General features: G+C 43.6%; 1 protein-coding gene across 11 annotated transcripts in view; it reads left to right on the top strand.

Moving 5' to 3' along the window:
• GPRIN3 (GPRIN family member 3) overlaps nt 1-21,989 on the top strand; it is a 68,606-nt gene that overhangs the window by 27,209 nt on the left and 19,408 nt on the right. For 2 of the 11 annotated variants that reach the window (XM_021395248.1, XM_021395243.1), the window contains exons 1-2: nt 4,822-5,149; nt 19,884-19,972. The exons of 1 other annotated variant lie outside the window; for it this stretch is intronic. The gene's annotated coding sequence lies outside the window, so the exon portion shown is untranslated. 8 more of the 11 variants (XM_021395244.1, XR_002438149.1, XR_002438147.1 and 5 more) reach the window with 8 other exon arrangements.

Raw genomic sequence — 21,989 nt, 5'->3', positions numbered from 1 at the left:
CAGAATACCATGTGGTAAGTACGTAATAAATCAGCTCATTATGTCTATAATCATTATGATTATGTGTTGTTCCAGATCTCAGTTTTGTTGACATAAAAAGAGGTAAACAGTATAAATTACTGACTCATCAGATGGTAGTTTTAATTTGTTGAAAAGGCAGAGGGTTATCTTTTTTGCATGGCCTGTTTCACATTTAGAATCACAGTAATGAATATATAGAATATTTGTGAAATGGGAATAGGAGAATGTGAAATTAATCATACCAAAATGTACTACATGGACGCTAAGGGTGAAAATATTAGTACTACAACGCATTGACCAAAATCTTCCTGTCATATGAAATGAATCAAAGAAACTCAGAGTGGTTGAGGTGCTTTTTAGTTGAGTAGCTGTGAACGGTTTACAGGTGTTCGGCCTGGTTCTATGATGAATGGGACGGGGGACCCACATCCCGGGAAAGGGAAAAACAAAAAGGGTAAGGAGATGGGCCAGAGAGCAAAAACAGCAGCAACAATCTGAGGAGAAACAAACTAATTTACTAAATAAGATATCGGAATGCAAAATAACACACTATAATACAATAGAATTACAATTTAAGCTGCTAAATCCAATACAATGAGAGAGAGTGTCCAGAATTAAAGTAGGCCTTACTCTAATACCGACGATAAGACGGCTGGGGAGTGAGATGCTGCCAGGACGAGAGATGGGCGGAAAGAGAACAAGGTCTTGTGATCTGCAAGTTTTTATCTTTCCCTCTGGCTGGAAATGGTAACAGAGGAGCAAAGTACCCTGGGGAATGTAGTAGTCCTTCTCTTCTGAGAACCAGGTACATACACTGCATGATGTTATGATGTGGAATACAAATAACCGAAAATCATAAAACCATGACAGTAGCCGCTGCATATACTGATGCATGGAGATGTTTCTTACTAGGTGCAGGACTTTACATTTCCTCTTGTTGAACTTCACAAGGTTTCTGTCAGCTCATTTCTCCAGCCTGTCCAGGTCCCCCTGGATGGCAGCAAGACTGTGTGGTGTATCAGCCAGCCACTCCTCCAATTTTTGTGTCATCAGCAAACTTGAAGAAGGTGCACTCTGCCCCTCAACCAGATCACGAACAAGACTGGACTCGGTATTAACCCCTAGGGTACACCACTTGTTGCTGGTCTCCAACTAGTCTTTTTGCCACTGATCATTACTCTCCGAACCTGGCTGTTCAAAAAGCTACCAATTCACCTCAGTGCCTACTCATCTAGCCCATACTTGATCAGTTTCTCTATGAGGATCTTAGGGGAGTCAATGTCAAATGCCTCAAAGCCATGCTGAATTAAAGGAGGACCATATCCACTGCTCTCACTTCACCTACCAGGCCAGTTTTTTCATCAAAGAAGTTCTTCAAGTTGGTCAAGCAGGGCTTCTCTTTGGTGAAGCCAGGCAGACTACTCCTGACAATTCTCAGCGGTGAGAGGCAGTTGACGATCCAGCCTGGAAAGTCAGAGGACTGAGTCACGCAGGTTCAGCTGGAAAGGCTGGGAAGATTTTCTGTGGGCTATTGTGCCCTTCCTTTTAGAGTTGTCAAACATATGGAGGACCTGTCTGTAATTCTGAAGCCAAAATTAGACAACTATTGTGATTTGCATCTTCATGCTCATTTGCTCCAAAAACAGCACCCAAATGTTTTCCTGCTGAGTTCAGATAAAATCGTATCATGTTTCTATTTCAGTTAATCCCAAAGTTGATTTCCAAAGAAGAGGGAAGTATTAGCTATAAATACTAAAACAGATGAAATTTCTCTCTTTGCAAACAGTGGCAGAGCCAAATAAGGGCTACCCGGAGACAAGCTTGACTCTTAACTCTCCATGGCGTGTTATTTCTTCCTGGGTGGGAAAAGTTGCTGTAGAAGGTAACAGCGTTGATATTTTTTCAGTGGCTTGAACTGGGCAGAAAGATGCTGAAAGGAAAAGATGGCAGTAGGGTTAAAGCTGCATCAGATGACACAAAAAGACTGGCTAGCTTAGATAATTAATTGGTTAATTGAGTGCTAAGACTGTTATTTTAGTATCTTGTGCTAAGGGGAGAGAGTATGATTAACAGAAAGGGTCTGTCTTAGGAATCCTGATGAGCAATTTTATGCTTAGGAAGGTTTAGGAAAGCTACAATAACTGCCTTCATATCTGAGGAAGTTTTTGTGTCAGCAAGGTCTGTAAGTGCCTACAGCTACCTCTTCCTAAAAGTCCAATTGCCGATAAAGGAAATTGCATCATCCAGCCTTTCTTCTTCTTTAACAAAAAAAGGGGAAGCTTTTCTGTAGTAATATTAATGGCAACAGGATTAATTCTAGGAAGTCTGGAAATGTTTCTGTAAAAATTAGGTCATTTAAGAGAATAAGGAGAGGAGTTTGTCAGCCTGATCTGATTTCAGATTCAGACATGACCAGGGTAAGGACTAGGCTCTGTAACAGACCTCTGAAACACCAAACAAGGAGCAAGATTATAACAAGAACAAAGCAGAGTCAGACAACCAGGAACCCTTGGCTGTGTGAATGCCATACATCTCTGCTTCTCCTCCTCCAGTGAGGTTCCCAGTGTTTGACTGTTCAGGCTCTTAAAACTCCCGCTATGTTTGATTTTGGCACATGTAAAGAAGCAGCTGTTGATGGCAGTTATGGAAGTTCTAGCTTAAATTTTCCATGGTTAAGAACAGAAAGCCACATTCAGGCATGGATATTACATAAATATGTGCTGAACTCAGTGGTCAGTGTTGGGGAATAAGTTGCACACATCTTAGTAGGAAACATAAGAATAATAGAAACATAGAATATCCCAAGTTGGAAGGCATCCACAAGGATCATCAAGTCAAACTCCTGAGTCCACATGGAACCACCCAAAATTCAAACCTTTGTCCAAACACATCTTGAACTCCAGCAGCTTGGGGCCGTGGCCACTGCTCAGGGCAGCCTGTTTCAGGGCCCAATTACCCTCTAGTTAAGAAGCTTTTCGTGACCCTCCCGTGTCACAGCTCCATGCCATTGTCTTGGGTCCCGTTGCTGAGCAGAGCTCAGTGCTCCACCTCTGCTCCCTGTGAGGATCTGGAGGCTGCCATGAGGCCTCCCCTCAGCCTCCTCTTATCTGAATTGAACAAACCTAGGGACCTTGGTTAATTCTTACATATCTTGCCCTCTAGACTTTTCCCCATCTTTGTAGCCCTCCTTTGAACACTCTGTTTTATGTCCTTCTTATCATTGAGGTGCCCAAAACTGCACCCAGCGCTCCAGGTGAGGCCACACAGAGCAGAGTAGAGTGGGACAATCCCTTCCCTCACCCAGCTGGCCGTGCTGGGCCTACTGAACCCTGGGGAACAGTTGGCCCTTTTGACTGCCAGGGCACACAAATGCCTCAGATTCAACTTGTCATCAACGAGAACACCCAGATCCCTTTCTCTGGGGCTGTTCTCCATTCTCTTGCCCCCAGTCCATATGTGTATCCAGGGTTAGCCCATCCCAGATGCAGAATCTGGCACTTTTTAAACTTCATGTGGTTGGTGACTGCCCAGCCCTCTGATATGTCAAAGATCTTGTTGCAAGGTCTCTCTGCTCTCAAGAGAGTTGACAGTTCTTCCCGGTTTAGTGTCTTTCACAAACTTATTATTATTTCTTTGAGTTTTACATTTGTTAAAAGCATTAAAAAGAACTCACTCTAAAATGAAGCCCTATGGAACTCCATGAATCAGCAACCATCACATAACCCACGAGTCAAAGAGATTTAGGATCAATAACTGAGCCTGAGGGTGTTTTGCAGGACAGTGAATAACATATGGATCCACTAATATGGATAAAGGGAATATGATTTATTGATGCTTAGGATCATTAGAGATCAAAAGATGATTTCTTGGGTCTTTTAGTCCGCTGTGATTTTTTGTTCCCTGATCTTTTCCATGTTGCAAGACAGGGTAAAAACAGCTTCTCCTACAGTATTTCCATAAAGGAAAGTAGAAGAGTTAGAATCTTTCTGGTTGAAAACCTGCACTCTAGTCTCCTGGCACTGCAGAACCATTTCCTGCGATTGCAGCAGAAAGAGATAAAATTCCACACTGGTGGGAATAGACTGCAATTAGATCAAAGATTTCTAGACAAATATGAGTCCTAACACGAGATGTTTTTGTTGCTAATATTTTTGTGGGGATATTGGGGTTTTTTTTGGTTTTTTTTTGCTGGCTCGCCGCAGGCAGATCGGACAGCGCTTCGCAGTGGCAGCCAAATTTGCCTATCAAAAACAACAATCCGAGCTGAAAGCGTGACAAGAGTCCATCAGTATTTGCATACGCTGCGATCGCACATGCAAACGTGTATAACCCCGCAAGCAAACGGCTCATTAGGTGCCTAGATAGCTATCTGGAGGCACACTTCCTCGACTGACACATGCAGGACAAGCGCAGGTGGATGGGACTGGTGGATTTCCTACGTGCAGGTCTGGCTCTTCTGCTGCGGAGCAGCCGCCCGGCTGCTTTCGCCGCCGGTAGCTTTGCGCTGGGAGCGGGAGCGAGCCGGCTCGCGGGGCCGCCGGGCAGAGCGGAGGCGATGCGGAGCAATCCCCGGCGCACCCCGGGGACTCCGGCACGGCCCCGGGGCCTCTCGCTCGGCTCCGTTCCCTCGACGGAGGGCGGGAGACGCCCGCGTCCCGGGCCGGCGGCTGCGGGGCTGTAAAAGCCAGGAGGTGCCCGCGCGGAAGCAGCCGCCCGTCCGCCGCTGCCGGCACAGGCAGGGCAGGAGCCTGGGGCTGCCCCGCTCCGCCGGCGGCCGCGGGGGGGAGCGCTACCCGGCCCAGCTTCCCGCCTCCCCGCGCCGGACGCCGGCCTGCAGCCGCAGCTCCGAGCGGTCCGGAGGTGCCGCCGCCCGCCCGGCTCGGTGCGGCTCGGGTGCCCGAGGCTGCGCCCGCCGCTGGTGTCTCCCCTCCGCCCGCTCCGGCTGCCTCTCCCTATCCTCGCAGCGGGGAGGGCAGCCCGGCGCAGCCCTCCTCCCTCCGCCCGCCCTCCCACTGCCGCGCACCCTGAGGAAGGGCTTGTTTTCCTGGCCGGATGATGAATTTCTCCGCAAGGTCATCCCTGCCCGCGGCGGCGGAGCGCCCGCGGCTCCCCGGGCGCTGCCGCGGAGGTAAGGGGCGGGGGGGCGGGGGGAGCGGGAGCACCTCCACCCCCCGGCAGATTTGCCCGAGCCGGGAGCGAGGACGGGTGCCCGGGGCTGCCGGACGTGGCGAGGGCCGCCTGCTCGCCCTGCCCCGCCAGGTGCCCTCCTCCGCAGAGGAGCGGGGCTGCGGGCAGCCCTGGGGGCCCGCTCTCATCTTCTGCTGGTTGTTATCGGTGCTTTGGCTCCCGCGCTTTCATCGCGCCCGAGAGTGCGGAAAACTTTGATCGCGATAACAATTAATAATAATAACGACGTGCCCTCGCCCCACCCGCCGTGCCGGGTTGCGGCAGCCCGGCCCGGCCCTGCCCGGCCGGAGGGATGCGCGGCGCGGTCGCCACGGCAGCGCTGCGGTCGCCACGGCAACGGCCCGCGGTGGCGCAGCGGGAGAAGACCCCTCGAGTGCCCGCAACGGGTCGGGGCAGCCCGGTCCCCCACCTGCCGCCGGCCCGCGGGGGCTGAGCGCCGAGCGGCGACCCCATGGCCCGCTCCGAGCCGTGCCGGGCCCCAGCGAGTGGTGGGCGGTAGCGCAGCACAGGTGGCCTGCAAGCTCTGGGCTCCCACAACTGTGCTCTCAGGGTGCCAGCCCGGGGCACCCTCATACAACCCTCACCTGCTGGGTTTCCAGCCTGCTGAGTTGCATTCAAGTAACAGGGTGTGTTAAAGGCTTGCCTGATGCTGCTAACCACTTTTAGCTAGCTGCCTAGTTTTGCTGAGAGTTTGCTTGGGGCAACCTGGTTTGGGGGTCATAAGTCCCCGTCAGGCCTCTTCTTTCTGCCAATGAAGTTAGCAGCCAAATTCTGAGTGATCTTACCAAGTGTGTGACTTTTGCTGTCCACAGCTCAACCTACTTTTTTGCTCTCTCTGTGCAGGCCTTGGCTTCATTAACAATTTTTCCTTCATCCTTCTTTCCTTTTTTTCCCAGGGAAAGACAGCAGTGCTGTCAGCAGGTTTAACAGGGTCCTGGTGGTGATCCCGTAGCCTAACCTCTTGTATAATACAAAACACAGAGTGTTCCCCAGTGAGATGGAGGTCTGGCCCACCAGCCTCTTCAAATAGCTGTGATTTAGTGACTTCAAACGATGGGGAATTTACAACATTCTTGGGTAACTGGCTCGGATTGTTAATCTCATTGTTAAACGTTGGCATCTTATTTCCAATTTGAACTTTTCTGACTTCATCTTCTGGCTATGAGATCTCGTAACGTCTTTGTCTGGCAGATTAAATAGTTTCACATAGTCTCTCTGTGCAAGTATTTAAGGACGGTAATTAAATAGCCACTTGCTGTTGTCTCTGATGAGATAAATAGGCCGCACTCCCTTGGTCTCTCCCAGGAATACAAAGGCTCCAGAGGAAAAACGAACACTCTTCTCCAGAGCCCCCAGAGCAGCCGCCTGCAAAGTGCTGCCACCAGCACGGCACAGTGGCTTCCAGGAAGGCTCCCATTAATGTCACGTGCAGAGATAATGACATCGGGCGCAGTATTCCCCTGTCTATTCACCCAGCGGTACGAACTTTTCTTTCCCACGACCACGCGGTGGGAACTTGTGTGTCCGTGATCCCTGCGTTTCTGGGCAAGCCAGGGTTTTCTCAGGAGTTGGTTGCCTGTCCTGGAAGGGGTATTTAAACTAAACTTTCCTACATGCATCACTCTGGATGTGCCTATATTCAACCTTCCCCCCCGCCACCCTCCTATCACTTCCAGGGAGTTTGCAGCATTCTAACAATAGTCAAGCTCTGGTGTTTCTCCCTCTATGCCAAAATTGTCTTTTTCCTTCTTGGTAGCACTCGGTCCATGTAACCTTTAAGTTATTTGAAGTTGGGGGAGAAGTTATACTGAGTAAAGCACAAATGAAGAACTGAAAGCGCCCATGACAGTGAATTGGTTTCATAGCTGCTTTCATTCAGCTGTGCCTCTAAGCGTTGGTGAGGGAGAGATTTGCTTTCCTGCCTTACAGAACGGTAAAGCCCTCGCTCAGTGTGATGCCAAGGCTGACGCGTGCATGGTCACTATGTTGCAGGTCTTGAACTTGAATTGTCTGACTTTTACTGGTCCAGATTGCGCTCAACCCTGGGTTTATGGCTTTCTTTAGAAAGCACAGGCCTGACAGCATGGGCCAGAGGCTTCTCGCAGGATGTCGTCAACTTTTCTGATAGCATGCAGCAGCCCAAAGGGGACTGAAAAGCTGTGGGTGGATTTAACTGTCTGAAGGCGCTGGTGTGGGAGATGCTCTGTGAAGTGAGATCTATTGGGGTTTTTATAGGGGCGGAGTTGGCCTAGTAAAGCTGACTGCCCTCTGCCTATGGGCTAACCAGTGCACCCTGAGGGAGGGCGGTGTCAGAGGGGCACAGTCAGGCAGCGCTGTGCGGATGTTGGTGTGTGTGTGCAGCTGTGCTGAACACAGCGCTGAGTCGATCCCTTTCTAACTAATGCCACTTAGAAAGTGCAAGAATCATTTCCTGTAGCCCCATGAAGAAACCCTGGGACTACAAACAAATGCTGTGCTTGCAGAGCTACTGACGGGCATGCCTGTGGCACTTCCGTGGCACAGAAAATCAGGGTATTTGCCCTTTCACAAGCAGAGGAATAGAAAGGCCCCTTATCGACATAGTTTCCCGATATGTCGTCTGTTCATTGTTGTGGAGCATGGTGATAATACCAATTACAAGCCTGTGTTTTCAGGGGATTGCAGGTCAACAACAAATATTGATTTTAGTCTAGAAGTAGCTATAGTTTTGCTGGCAGTGGAGAACGGGCTGTTCATAAATAATAATATAAAAAAAAAATGGTTGGGTTAAATACTGTTCCATCTTTTCCTCTTCTGAGGTGTTTCAGTTTGCAAAATCAAAGACCTTATCTGTAAAGGCAAACCATTCCATAAAGTAGGTGAGGTGATTCCTGTGAGTAGCATTTGTTTGCATGAATAAATATGGCAGGTTTCAGTCTTTAGAATGAATGTCTTCTGTGTTACAATTAAGAAAATGTAAATTCTGATCATGTAGTGGCTTAAGTATCAGTACAGCAAGCTCTCTTGAAATTCCACAAAGGATTTTTTTTTTCTCCAAGTCTCTGAAAATGTCTATACAAAATACTGCACTAGGTATTAACAGTGATGGATGGGGGAGGTGCCTATTAAAAGGGTAAAAATAATTACTGAGCTAAGATATCAGAGGTGATGGAATATAGAACCCTGCGAACCCTCGAACTGCAGGGAATTCTTTTCACATTGGTGTCAGCATCTTAGAAGTTGCTTATTGTGGATTTAATTGTAGATTTCCCCCATATGAAATTTTGACTTTCTGTTACCTGGACTGTAGCTTTCCCTTCCCATTCAAATGCTGTTTCTTTCTCCCAAACTGGGCTAGTTTTTCTTTCTGGTTTGTTTTTTGATTTTTTGGTTTTTTGCATATACTTTCCCTTCTCAGCGTTGCATCTTCTCTTCAATTCCTTTTGCAACTAGAACATCTCTCTCCATAGAGTGGTTGGTCCCAAAACTCATCTTTTTTGAGTCATGATGACCAGCTTGGGTCAGTCCAGCATTAAGAACGGTGCCTGTTAATTAACCCTACTAGTCGGTGATGGACAGAAGATGGTGTTTTTATGAGTCTCACAGTTACAGTGTCAGCTGAAGAGTGCTCAGCAAGGAGGGACAAGTGGTGGGTTACAGCTAGGTGGATTTCATAAGAAAAATATGGTTGCAGTAGTGACATTTGTCAGATGTGTCCTACAGCCATTAGTGCAACCTTTATTTTTGAGCAACATGAACGACGTCCATTAGGTGCAATCAAAACTAAGGAGAAGCTGATTATACCGAGAACAGTACCCTGCCTGTGGTTTGCTTTTGAAATTGATGCAGGTGTAAAAAACAACATGCTTGCAGTCCTACAGCTATAGAGCAAAATCTTGAAACGTGTATGACTCTTCTTCTAGATATACATCATTTCTTAATTTATAAAACCTACATTGAAGACAGAAGTAGGGCACATGGGCTGAATCTGTTGCAGTTGTGGATTTGAGAGCAATCCTGGATGTTATTTAATGAAATGTAATGATTTAATTTAATGAAATGTAATGATTAAATGATAAAACTTACAGATCTGTCCTACAGGGTTATGAGCTGGTGCAAAATACTTAAAAAATAGTAGTGTAGTTAAAGTAAGCAAAATCCCAGCTTGAATAGGTTTTAGGAAAAAGTTAGCTGATGAACCAAGATAGAGGCATTAGCCCTTTCCTCAGTCTGTGCCTCTGTGTATATGTGAATAGTGTAACTGACCAAAAAAGGGTGACCAGTGTGAGGGATTGTTGGCAGTTGTTTGGCATTATTATGGAAGATTAGAAATGTACCAAAATTCATCCATTATTATTCATGTATTAATCATGGATAGGAGTTGGATGCACTGTCTGTAAGCACTGATACTACGTGACAAGATGGCTAAACTTCTCTCATATTTGGGATACATCAGTTCGTTCAGGTAAATGTCAGCTTCTTAAGAGACAGAACAAAGCAAAGACTGATAGTATTTATTGGTTAAAAAAAAAGTTTTATACACATTCTGAATCAAGTTAAATTACATTCCTGTAGGAGAAGCTTTTGAGAGTCTATCTGGCCACAGTTTACTTCTATAAATAGTAAAAAAGGAAAAAGGCTATGTATATATTTTATTATATACATGGACTTGGAATTCTTTCATAGTTCTGCAGAAAGGAAGATTTGTACTGATTAATTCTTTAATCACAGATCAGTTACTTATTAAAGTTGAGTGACTTGCTTCTTGGAGGCAGTTGCTAAGTGTTCACATCTGTAAATGAGCAGTACATATGAAAGGGCAGAGGTGTCAGAATGCTGCTGAGTAAATATGAGAAAAGCACATAGCTGACACTTGCAACTGCATGCAGTGTGTGAGTAAAAGAGAAAACAGGAAGGATGGAGACCAAAAAAGTAATGACTGGAAATGAGCATAGTATCATTTTGAGCCCTGCTTCGTCCTCTGCCAGCAGCGGACACATGTAAATAGGAAAAATAATTAAGTGGAGGGGAAAATGCCAACAGTTATAAATATTGCAATGAATTACTGTAGCATCTTCTGTCAAGAATGTCCACAGAGGACTAAGTGGATTCTTTTTTTCTCCCCATCTCAACTCCACAGTCCTACACTACAGAACTTACTGGCAGGTAAGGAAGCTATTACCATAGCCAACATCAAACAGACATGCAAGAAGGTTCTGTTATTATTATTTTTTTATTGATACAGAACCATGGGTCTCTATAATATCTGTGGTTGTGATTGTCAGCAACTCCCATTATTTTTACTGTTCATTTTGTTTATTATTTATTATAAGTTAGTGAAGTGTGGCACTGTTTGAGTTTGCTCCCTTCCATACCCTCCTCTCTCCCTCAGTCCTCTTAGAAGGACAAGAATAAAGGAAAACACAAACACCCTGGTTCTTTGTTGATGTGTTAGTATCTGCAAATATGGTGCCTAGCACAGTTCAGACCAGCTCTCACATGAGACTCCCAGTTTGTAGTGCTTGGCAAATGACAATTCATTTTCCCAGCTGAGTTATATCACTGTTTAGCTCTGGAGATGAAACTGTTCTCCTGAGGGCATGGAGAAGAGTGTATTCTGAGCTATTTCTCATTACCTTCTTAGGCAACACTCACAATCACTACTAAGGAAAGAAAGAAAATGGTTATTTTATAATCTGTTTTATAGATATGAAGCCTGTCACTAGACAGGAATCTAAATTGCAGACTGATTAACTTCTTATCCAGGAAGCAGTAGCATTGCTTAATTTAAAATTGTTTGTGTTGCCCGTGGATTAATCATAGGTCCAATCTGTTGGACACCGAATTTCCACAGCCAGACCAGAGAAGTCCATCAGCACAAGACTGACTGACTCATCAGCACATTGCATGACTGGGTGAAGAGCATTAAGGAGGGAGCGCACACTATGGGGTTAGCACTCTGCCAATCTCTTAGATTTAAGACAGTCCAGTTCTTGTGCAGATGCCCCTGATTAGCAGTTAGTTTCATGATAACAAGCACACCTTTAAAAATGCACAGAGGTTTGCTTGCTTCCTCTTCTACTTTTGTTTTTGAAAGCTTTGTTACCTGCTAGCAGGAGCCTAGTTCAGGTAAATTTGTGCTAACATACATGGTAAAGTGTCTGCCAAGTCTGTGATGTAAAACACACCTGTCATGACTTTGCAGCCAACGTCTGGACCAGTAAGGAGAGAGAGAGCAGTCAGTATCTGCAGGTTGAGCCATGGCATGCCATGTTGATCACATTTATAGATTTAGGTTTGTATGTCAATGATGTTTTATATATAAATACTACAAAAATATCGGAAGTTACACAGTGAGTGCATGCATTCATTTGTGGAATGACTGGAACGGTGGAAAGATCAGTGTTTTCTGAAGGGCTGCCTGGCAAAGTCTGAGAACTAACAAAGATATTTCAGTAGCTCTGTTGGCTACAGCTATGTACATATTTGTTCAGATGAAGCGCAGATCAAGTAAGACCAAAGTAATTAGCATGAAAGGCTGCTTTCTTACTGGCTGAAAAAAAACCAATATGTATATAATAAGCAGAAAGTAGTGACCAAAGATTCAGTTTTCGAAAGGCAGATCTCATTATTTGCCCTTTTTTTTTCTGCTAAATGGACCAATGTTTCTAGAATCTTGAAAAGTGATAAATGTTTGCTTGAATTCTCTCTGTAACACCTCTACCTTTTGATTCTGCTGGAGCTCATTGACAGTAGTCAATATTGATAACTCTTCGAAATCATTATGCAACTACCAGCAGTTGGTGTTTTGTCCTGAAGATCAGGATGATTTTCTATATGCACGTGTAGTTTTCTTTTGAAGAAAGTTGGAAAAATATTTGTTGTTGTGATCAGGATCCCAGATTGCATTCTAGTGATGGAAGGTCTTTTTTTGATGGGGGAGAGGGGGAATCTCAAGATACAAAGATGAAATAAGCAACCTGTGCAAGGTGCTATGCATTTTTTACTGTTCTTCAAGCAAAAAAAAAAAAAAAAAAAAAAAAGGCAGCAGACTCAAATAGAGAACATGAATGCTCTGCTACATTATGACAGGTCTTAAAAGTATACTGTAAAAAGAAATGGCTTCTCTCAAATAATGACAGTGATGTCAGGGAAGATTTTATTCAGAAATTTTCCATGGCTCCAGGCCTCCTTTTTAAATGCAGAGCTAGACGTCCTGCTCCATGAAACATCACTAGAGATCTGTGAAAAACAGTTCAGGTATTACCGTAGAACAGTGGGAACTTCCATCATGGGATAACAAAGTGGTCTCGTGTTACCTTAAATTTGTGTAAATTGATGTTTAACTCACTCACAATGTGTAAAACAAGTAAAAATAGATACGTGGTTGGGTGTAAATTTTAGATGTATGGATTTTCCTTTTCTGGATGGAACAGAAGAGGAAAATAAGAGTAGGCTAGTTACTAATCTGATCTCACATGGTTTTGGGAAGAGATGGGTGTTCCTGTTTATAAGGAGTAGAGTTGGTGTGTGGTTACTCAGATACTAGGGAAAAGTAGAATCTCTTAACCTAAAGCCAGACTGACTGAAACCAATTTTAGACTCTTGTGCAATCATTTTGCTTTCATGAAGAAACTGTACAACATTTTGAAGTCAAAGGACTGGTTCTTTAACTCTGTTATATTCTTATTGTGTCAGTGTGATCTTAGCCCACAAAGCAGTGTGTCTGCCAAGTACTTGAGGAAAGGTACCTCCACTCAGATAGGGTCCTACTACTCTGACCATGGACTATTTCCAAAAGCAGTGTTGAAAAACAGAGTAAATCTGGAAAGTTTGTAATAGACTAGATAGGAAATCTTTCACCCTAGTGATGTGTAACAAAGATGATATGCGGGGTCCTGTTGTGTTTTAGCAACTTCTGGTTTTCTTAGACTACCAGAGCTGCAGGTCATAGCAGCTTTTAGGGTGGCCTTTGTGCACTGAGGAATAAACTGGATATCACCACGTCCCAAGATCAGAAAGTGAAGAGGTACAGCAGTCCCGTCAGTCTTCCCAGCTCAGCTCCCCTCGAGAAGGTTGTCTAGCCCATAGGCTAGAAAGGACAGAAGGATAATCAGACCTTAGCATTTAACTTCTTGAATTCATGAGTTCCTAATGTTAACGTCACTCTCTTCTCTGAAGCATCAGTTTCATGAAAAACTTCACAGTCGATAGGCTTAGCTCAAGAGATGAGTCATTAGGGAAATGATAAAACATAAGAAGCATGCTGGGTGGCATTGGAAGGGGTAGAAGTAATGTGACAAAACATTTGTCAGTAAGATGATACTCTGAGTAGAGCTGTATGGAAACAAGATGACAGAATTATTCCACCCTGAAAGTCTGGTATTTCACAACAAGAGCTGAAAGTTTTATAACACTGCAGCTCACTACAACATCTCCATATTTATTATAAGAAAATGTTAATCCTCCCCCTGAGGTTAATAATTAGGTAGTATCTGTTAAAAGCCACTGAGCAGGCTATAAATATCCGCATACATTTATGAGAACCCAGATTTCTGCTGAAGTTAAGCAACAGCCTTACAAGGTTGTCTGAGTACTCTGTAAAACAACTTATAGGGCTCCATCCAATCCACAGGAGCAGGCATTCCAATTTCAAATGCAACTGTGATGACTTTTGACAATTCTCGGAACAACAAAGACACTTTCTGATAAAGGGTAAGTGGTATTTCTGATGGTCACCCCAGTCAGTGGCATGGCAGAATGAAGTGACCAGACTTCCAGGCCTCTGCCTACTTTCCAGTCCTCCAAATAATCCTGGTTATGCCATAAGAGTAAGCACTACAAATTGTAGATGTGCATCCATCTGTCTCTGCAGAGGGCTGAATTGAGTTGGAAGACCTGCTCACAGTGACTTCAGGTTGGGGCTGTGCAAGATTGATGCTGTTTATCTCATGCCTAAGAACCTAAGATTAATAGGGCTAAATCCAGCTTATAGTTCTGGCCATGTGCTAATGATGCTGGAAATGCATAAGGATGTGCTGCAAAATATGGCTGAGGACCAAAATCTGTTTCTTCATTTCCTGAGAAGTCTGGCAAGTTTCATCAGGAGATGCAGAGGAAAGTTTTAACAAATGAGGATTACAGAAGGATTAACTTCATTAGTTTAGCTGCTTGGGCTTTTTGACACTCAGGAATGAATCTAGCCTTCATTTTTTTTTTTTGTCTTAGTCTTGATTAGCTTGATGCCTAAGAAATGGAAGGGATAAGCGGCTTCCAGCTGCATTTACCAGACATACAAACTAACACAGAGGTTGTCTTTGTTTTGGTGAGGTGAGAGGCCTTTACGTTAACTTCAGGGTAACAGTTCATACCTCAAGTCATGGGGCCACTTTACACCATCCACAGAGCAATAAAATCAGCCAGATAATAGAATTCTATCATAAGGCGTAGAAGCCTTCCATTGGAAATATTCCTGTATTAAATTATGTACTTTAAGAGTTGCGTCCAGCTGGACTGTGCTTGGGCATTATCATAGAAATAAGTGCAGTTGATACTGGGAAATAGCAGAACAATATTTATTCAATTCAAAAGATGTTCTTATTATGAAGAGCCTCAGGGGAACATTGCTTGGGAAATGTATTTTTATAATAAAATGACCTATTTTAGAATTACAGTTTTCCATGCTGGAAGGTGGCAGAGGGCTGGCCTAAAGAGACAGATAGTAGGCACACTCACATTTGCTCCCAAACAAGAAGGCAAGTGGACTGACTGTATTAATCAGATAGCACGCAAAGGGGCTTCAGCAGGGTATGCATGCAGGGTATGTGTAGGTGTCTGTCACATCCAAAGCAACATGCCTGCAAGAATGGGAGCAGATGTCCCTATCAGTAGCTAACCCAAACAGGCGGATGACAGGGAGAGAGTCCTCACAATTGTGTTTAAGCCACTCCTCAAAAAAAACTTAGGTGTGAGTAAAATAAAATTTAAAAAGTAAAAGCTAATAACAGGTATTTTTTTTAAGTAGCTAGCTATTCAATTTATAATATAATAATCTAATAGTGAGCAGTGTAACAAGCATTATTCACTGTTAGTCATCAGTGGGATCTGTACTGACACCCCAAAACAATCCATGTGCTGTTGCTTCTCTGATAATACAGCCTACCTTCTAGTGACTAACGAATCTCTCAGTTTGTCTCTTATTTTGTCTGCTTAAACCTTTCATCTTTTTCAGTGTGATTTATAATCCAACATCTGCAATCAAATTAGTCTTTAACCGCTACATGAGTTCAACTAGTCAGCAATCACTGCCACACCTGCTACTGCAAAAAGTACATTAGTCAGTAGCTTACATACTGCTCAGAAAAAAGAAAAACACCAAACCTGAATTAGATGGGTGAAATTTGACCCTGTAGTAAAAGGCTGTAATTTCATTGATGAAAACCCCATCAACTGAGCTGCTGTAGTTTATATGAAATAGAAATTTGGCCTTTTACCAGCAGTATCCAACCAGAGATATAAAATTGATGCCATTTTTTTCCAGGCACTGTAGCTGCCATTCTGACAGGAAGGCAAAAAACAACATCCTTTCAGTCATCCAGTCTGTAGGCAGCTGATTCAGAACGAATTTAGGGCAGATGAGTTAGAGATGAATGAGAAGAAAATTTAGCAGTGATACTTCATTCAGCCCGCAGAATGCTCTTCTAAACACTTGTGCTCTCCATTCCTTAGTGATGGTCCTGAAGTGCTCCTGGCTTGTGCTCAGCAATGTTGCCATTCCAAACAGCAGATAATGATGGTAATAAACTCCCAAAAGAATGCTAAAATTCACAGATGCCTATGGCCAGAAAGAAACTACAGGACTGGGGAAACAAATTGTGGAGGAGGAGTTATTCACAATAAGTTATTAAGTTGTGGCGGGAACATCAGTCGATTAATCAGTCTAATAGCATTTTCCTTGCAACAGTTTTTGGCCTCTTCAAGGTGTGTTTCTTTCATAAAATCTAACAGGGATTTGCTTCGAGTCATGGATCTGCCTGTACAGAGTAGCTTTCAGGATGTGCTTTTGCTTGAGCATGGGGTTTTGCTCAACACTATTTCTTCTAGCTTCCATGCTTTAGTTGTACCAGTGAATTTTGCAAATCTGGATTCAGTGTGCTTTGTGTGGATAGACTATGCCATGCAGAAGGCTTCAAGTGCAATTATTTCAGTGTGGGTTTTTTTTCAAGAACTTAGTGTTTTTGCAAGACCCGAGTGGTAAAAACTTGTGGAGAAGAAGACCCCGAATAGGTCTTGTTATGACTTTCTCCAGTCTATATCTGTTTGCATTCACTTTTATGCAGTCTTCCTTGATCCTTTTGCTGAGTGGTTAATGATTCAACTTGTCCTCATACCTTAAAAGAGTGCAAAAGTGCCTCTTTTCTAGCAGGCTATACTGGGGCTTTTCCTAAGCTTTTGCACAGTGGAGTTAAAAGAGTTAAATGTGTTTTAGGGTAGACCCATTAGCTTAGTCTTGACTAGTATTTTGAAGAAGAAATATACATGGCAATGTATGTTACCCCCTGAAGTAACACAGTATTCTTTCATTTCTCCTTCCCCATCTTGAAGGCTGACCTTGTGTGTTCAACAAAGAATTTTGTCCCAAGATGAACTCTCCAACCAGGACTTAACAGGGCTAAATGTTCCGTAGACACCCAGTATTTATTTGAAATTCTTCACTTCTGACAGTTGAAATGGTCAGTCAGTCCATTGACTAATTCTGGCTTTCTTGGGGAAAGATTTCCTGTTTGTGACTGAAAAGAAGACAATCTTTGGGAAAATGGGCTTTTCCCTTCTGTTCATGCGCACTTTTTAGTTAAGTCTACATACTTTCTTTTTTTCTTCTTACAGCCCTACACAGAAAAATACTTTCTGTATAGTGGGAGAACATTTTTTAAAATAGTTCTGCTTTTAGTCATCCATTGAGAGAAATAGCCCTAACAGATAACAAAAAAATAATAATCAGAAAATGGTAATGTAGTGGAAATGCTAAGTCACGGCCTGAACCAATGACTGAGCACCTGTTGGGAAGGCAGGGCCAACCCAGGGGAGCTCAGGTGCATGCAATGTACCTGAGTGACTGGAAGAGGTGGAGCCAGGATCCACCCCTTCCCAGACCTCATTTAAGGGTTGGCAGTGGAGGTAAGGGATTCTCTCTGGAGATCTCTGCCTACCTGAGGCTTTCCCAAGCTAAGGTTGTGGGGGTTTTGTTGTTGTTGTTGTTGTTGTTGTTGTTGTTGTTGTTTTTGTTTGTTTGTTTTGTTTTTTCCCCTCTTCTCACCTTCCCCTTTCTTTCTGCATCTATGGCTGCTGTATTTGGGCTTGTCCTCATTTGGTGTAGCCCAGGACTTTGCCACCCTGCTATTATTGCTGTATTTTCCATCACGTTATAGCATTACAGAAAAAACCACCCACCAGAGGCTTAGAAATGCAGAGCAATGCTTACAACACCCAAGCTGAGATTACAGCATGGGGTTGCAAGAAGTATGAGCGTGGCCACCTTCACAAATATGTAAACAGTGTTTAAATTGTCTTTCAAATGACATGATGCAAAACATTGTTGAAAACATCCATTTCTTGTGAACAGTTCCCTGGCCTTGAGCTATATGAAGCTGTGAAATACTCTGGCACAGAGCATGCAGTGAGAGACAGATGGGGAATCTGTGCTGGAAGAGCATTCAAGCCTAGGTCGAGGAGGCAGAGGGCCAGCACACTTCTGCGCCGTGTGGATCAACCAACTTACTTCCCCCTGCATGTCTTCTTTTTTCTAAACAAGCAGCTCTTACCTTTACCTTAACCATCTACTGCCTTTCCACTAGGCCAGAATTCATTCGGCAGTTCTAGAGGTAATCCTGTGTAACAAAGTAACAGAGTCCATGTGGAAGAACTGTTCCCAGAATGAGCATGTGTTCTCAGAATGAGCACTTCTAGATGAGGTTCATTCTCCAGTTTTGTGGGAGAAGCTTGGAACTGAAGTACACTGACCTTAAAATTCAACAGCTGAACAACTAGATATAGTTGCTGCCCAGGGAAAAGATCAGCAGGGAGTAACTTTCCAAGGGTTCCAGCCTTTGCCTGAGAATTTAGGGTAAAGTCTGCACACAGTGGGAGAAAAAGAGCAAGTTTTCTGTCTGTCTTCAGGGGAGATGAAAGGGTAAGAGGTTTGGAGTGGTGCTATGGGATTTTCCAGCCCATCTGCAATGCTAACTGAACATCTGTCTCTAACCACCCCCTGTGGCAGTCTGCGTTTGCAAAGATATTTTTTCTCCTGTTGACTTGTAATAGCATAAACCCAACAGTTTTCCATTGGCTGCCGAGGTCTGTGGTTTGTAGCTGTTAATAAATTAATAGATTAGGGAGCAAAGTGAATAGAGCCGAGGCAGTGAGGATCAGGCTGTAGTAATTATCTGGCTGGTGCCAACCAGCAGCTGAGCAGGTCTGGAGGGGAAAGCATGGGGTTGCAAGTACTTTTCTTGGATCGGTAGCCTTTCTACGGATGGTTTGACTTTAAGGTAGTGATTTTTTTCTAGGGTTTTGGGGTTTCTTTTATTTTTGTTTTATTATTTTGTTGTTTTGCTTTTTGTAAATGCTGGCAGCAGCATGTTCTATACACTTGTTTGTTTTTATATTTTATGCTCAAGCAAAGATCCCAGACTGCTTCACCTCATATAGATTCAGGACATGCTAAATGGCAGTAATCCAGCAAGGCAACATCCCTTTCGATACCTTTTGGTAATCTTTCAAAAGTGGATCTCCAAAACCCGATTTCTACACTAACAATTGCAAAGAATTTTTAGTAGTAATTATGAGATATAAAAGAAAGCTCTTCTGTAGTTAAACCATTGGTGTTAGACTCTGACTGTATCATAGTTTTCTCTGTGGTCTTCATCTGCAGTATCTTCTAAAGAAGAGGTAGAAAAAGTTTAGTTCCTTCCTCTGCTCTGTATTTTGCCTGCTTAAGCTGTAAATGTTACGTATCTCTATGCCTACATATAGCATCCAGCAAAATGGCAGATATTTTGGGTCCTCCTGGCGTTTATTGCATGAGAACAGGAACAAAAGGAATTGACTTATCAAAAGTACTGGGCAACTTTTGACTCCCACTGGCTTTGCTGGTATTTCTGATTATCTAGCACTTTAGAGACTCAGACTTATTTGATTTCAGAGCCTAGCTTTAATCACCAAGATTATGCAGAATGCCTATTATTACATTAGCATATATCCAATTTTATTTGTGTATGTATGTCTGTCTGCAATCACGTATGTATGCGTGGTTTGTGATTAAAAAAAAAAATTCTGTTCATAAATAGGATGTCAATGAAAATAAATTGTGGTAGGAAGCTGACTGTACATCCACAGCTGGTGAAGTATCCAGTGCTTATCTTCAAGAAGATCCCATGTGGAAATAAATCACGTTGCCTGGATTTTCATTCTGGCTGAAAAGCTGCCATGTGTTTTCTCGCTCCCTCAAGTAGACATCTGTGCATCAGGCATTGCGTTCAATGCGAGTCCAGTAATCAAGCTCTAAGCTGTGAGTGATGGGTTTTCACGCCCCCAGCTGACTTGGAAACAAGGGCAAAGCTGTCACAGAGCCTTATTCACTCACAGCTGTGCCCTGGTAAGGAACAGCCTGACCTCCTGCTCGCTTCTAACATCTGCAGGTTAAACTCCTGGCAGCCTGAGCAAGGGCAGATGAAGCTGCTTTGAAGAGGAGGACAGAAGAGCACGGACTGATGTGAGGAGTACGGTGGTAGGTGGTAAACTCAACAATTGTCTGGTACTGTTCAGTCTGGTCTTTTGTTTTCCTCAGCACTTGGAGGCATGTTTTGCTCTTGCACTGTGAAGCAGCAGTATGTAATGTAGAACTGTACATGGAAGGGTAGGTGCTGTGGTTGGTGCCAGTCCCACTGCCCAGGACTTGACCTTGAGCAGGTGGTTGAGGCATCAGCTTCAGTAAACCTGAGGCTCTGTTAAACCAGGCAAGATATATCTTGTTTGAGCCATCATTGCAATTTATGCTAATGATAGTCATTAAGTAATTTTACAATCATCCCGAGATCCTGAGGAATGGTAATTCAAGAATTCGTGTCAAAGTTAATGTCCTTTACCAGTGCCTTCCCCACAGTGTGTATTGCTTTTGTCGCATGATAAATGGAAAGGTAAATGCTCCTGGCTCAAATCTGGAGAAATGAGAAATCCAGAATTCTAGCCCTGGAAGCCCCTAGACCACGACAGGAGTGGGAATGTCGTAACAACTAGTGTCCTTGCAGAGGTCCAGGGCCACAAAAAACAAAGTCTTGGTTTATGTATGGCTCCAGTAATTGACTCTTGATATTATAATTAGCTTTGAAGGGAATTACAAAGTAAAACATGGCAAGTCTCTGTTTCCAGTGTGGTTAAATGAGAAATACTGTAAAATAGCTGAGAGGAGAGTTTTTATTGAACTAGTTTCCAGATTTTGCTGTGTTTAGGAAGCATTTCTGTTTTTAGTTGGGTTCTGACACAGATGAGGTTTGCCGAGTCTCAGACGCTAGATAAGGGTTTGTCTTATAAACTTTGTGATTTCTGAGAATTCAAAAGAAGAGAATGAAATTACTCTTAAGCCCGTGAAAATCCACATTAAAACATGATATAAAAAACTGTATGCAGCCTTAGCCACACTTGAAGGGGCTGAAAGGATAGAAGAGCATTGAATATTAGGATATAAATACATGTTTTGAATGAGCTTTTATTAGGGAACAATTCTAATAGAAGAAAGAAGGGTGATTCCTGAAATTGTTAGTGAGAGAATTTTACACACCTGCGTTGGCTGCAAGGGCAACTCTGAAAAGCTATTACCATCAGACACCTGTGGGACAGACTATCTATAATGAGCTGTTCCTAAAATAGGCCACTGTGCAGCACAGCTGTCAGTGCTTTTCTTGCTGCAGAAAGACTGAGATGTTGAGTTGGTGAATGAGCTGGCTTCTTCACCCACGGAAACCACTGTGCAGTCTCTTTGTTCAAGTATATCCATGTGGTAGATGGAGAAGGCTTAAGCACTTCTCTTGGTCTTGAAGAACTCTCTGGTCATACAGTGAACTTCAGGACTCTAAGTTAGTGAGGTGAAGTTTGGGGCTTATTTTATGGCGGTGATAATGATACCGAAACCTCCATTTTCACTAGGCAAGAGCCAGAGCGAAATTCTTCTGTGAGTTTTACCTGATCAGATCAGTTGTGGTGATAGTTGCTGTAACCTGGGTGGTTTCTCAGATGTGCCTTCTAACACTGTCTGTCAGCTCTGGGTGGAAACTGAAGAAAACACAGTGTGGCTTATAGGTGTAAGATTTTACCACCATGTTCCTATCCAGCTTTTTCCCTTATTAGGGTTAGGTGGGTGGAAGTCCTTACAGATGCACCACTGTGTGTGATGTTAGGCTGCTCTATCATTTTTTGATATAAAGAACGATGGTGTCACTGACTATCAGATGAACGTGACAAATGTTGTTTTCCCAAGCATTGCAAGGTGCCATTTAGCATGTGTCATCCTGTGTCTGGTTGGCGCCACCTGCCTTTCCCATGTCCTGTGTGCAGCAGTACCTCATTAGTTAAAATAATAATAATGAGGCTATCTTGCTTTTGTCTGGTTTGGTCCAGCTTCACCTGAATCAAAGTTCAAAACAAAGCATATAGCCTCAAGTAAAGGAGTCTGAGATTTAGACAACTTCTTGTGTAACAGTCCCACTTACAGTAGTGCTGTGAGCTCATGTGGCTGAGGTGGGCAGGTT

The sequence above is a fragment of the Numida meleagris genome, chromosome 4 (assembly GCF_002078875.1).
Source record: "Numida meleagris isolate 19003 breed g44 Domestic line chromosome 4, NumMel1.0, whole genome shotgun sequence".
Lineage (NCBI taxonomy): Eukaryota > Metazoa > Chordata > Aves > Galliformes > Numididae > Numida > Numida meleagris.
This window is presented reverse-complemented; position numbering and strand designations above follow the sequence as displayed.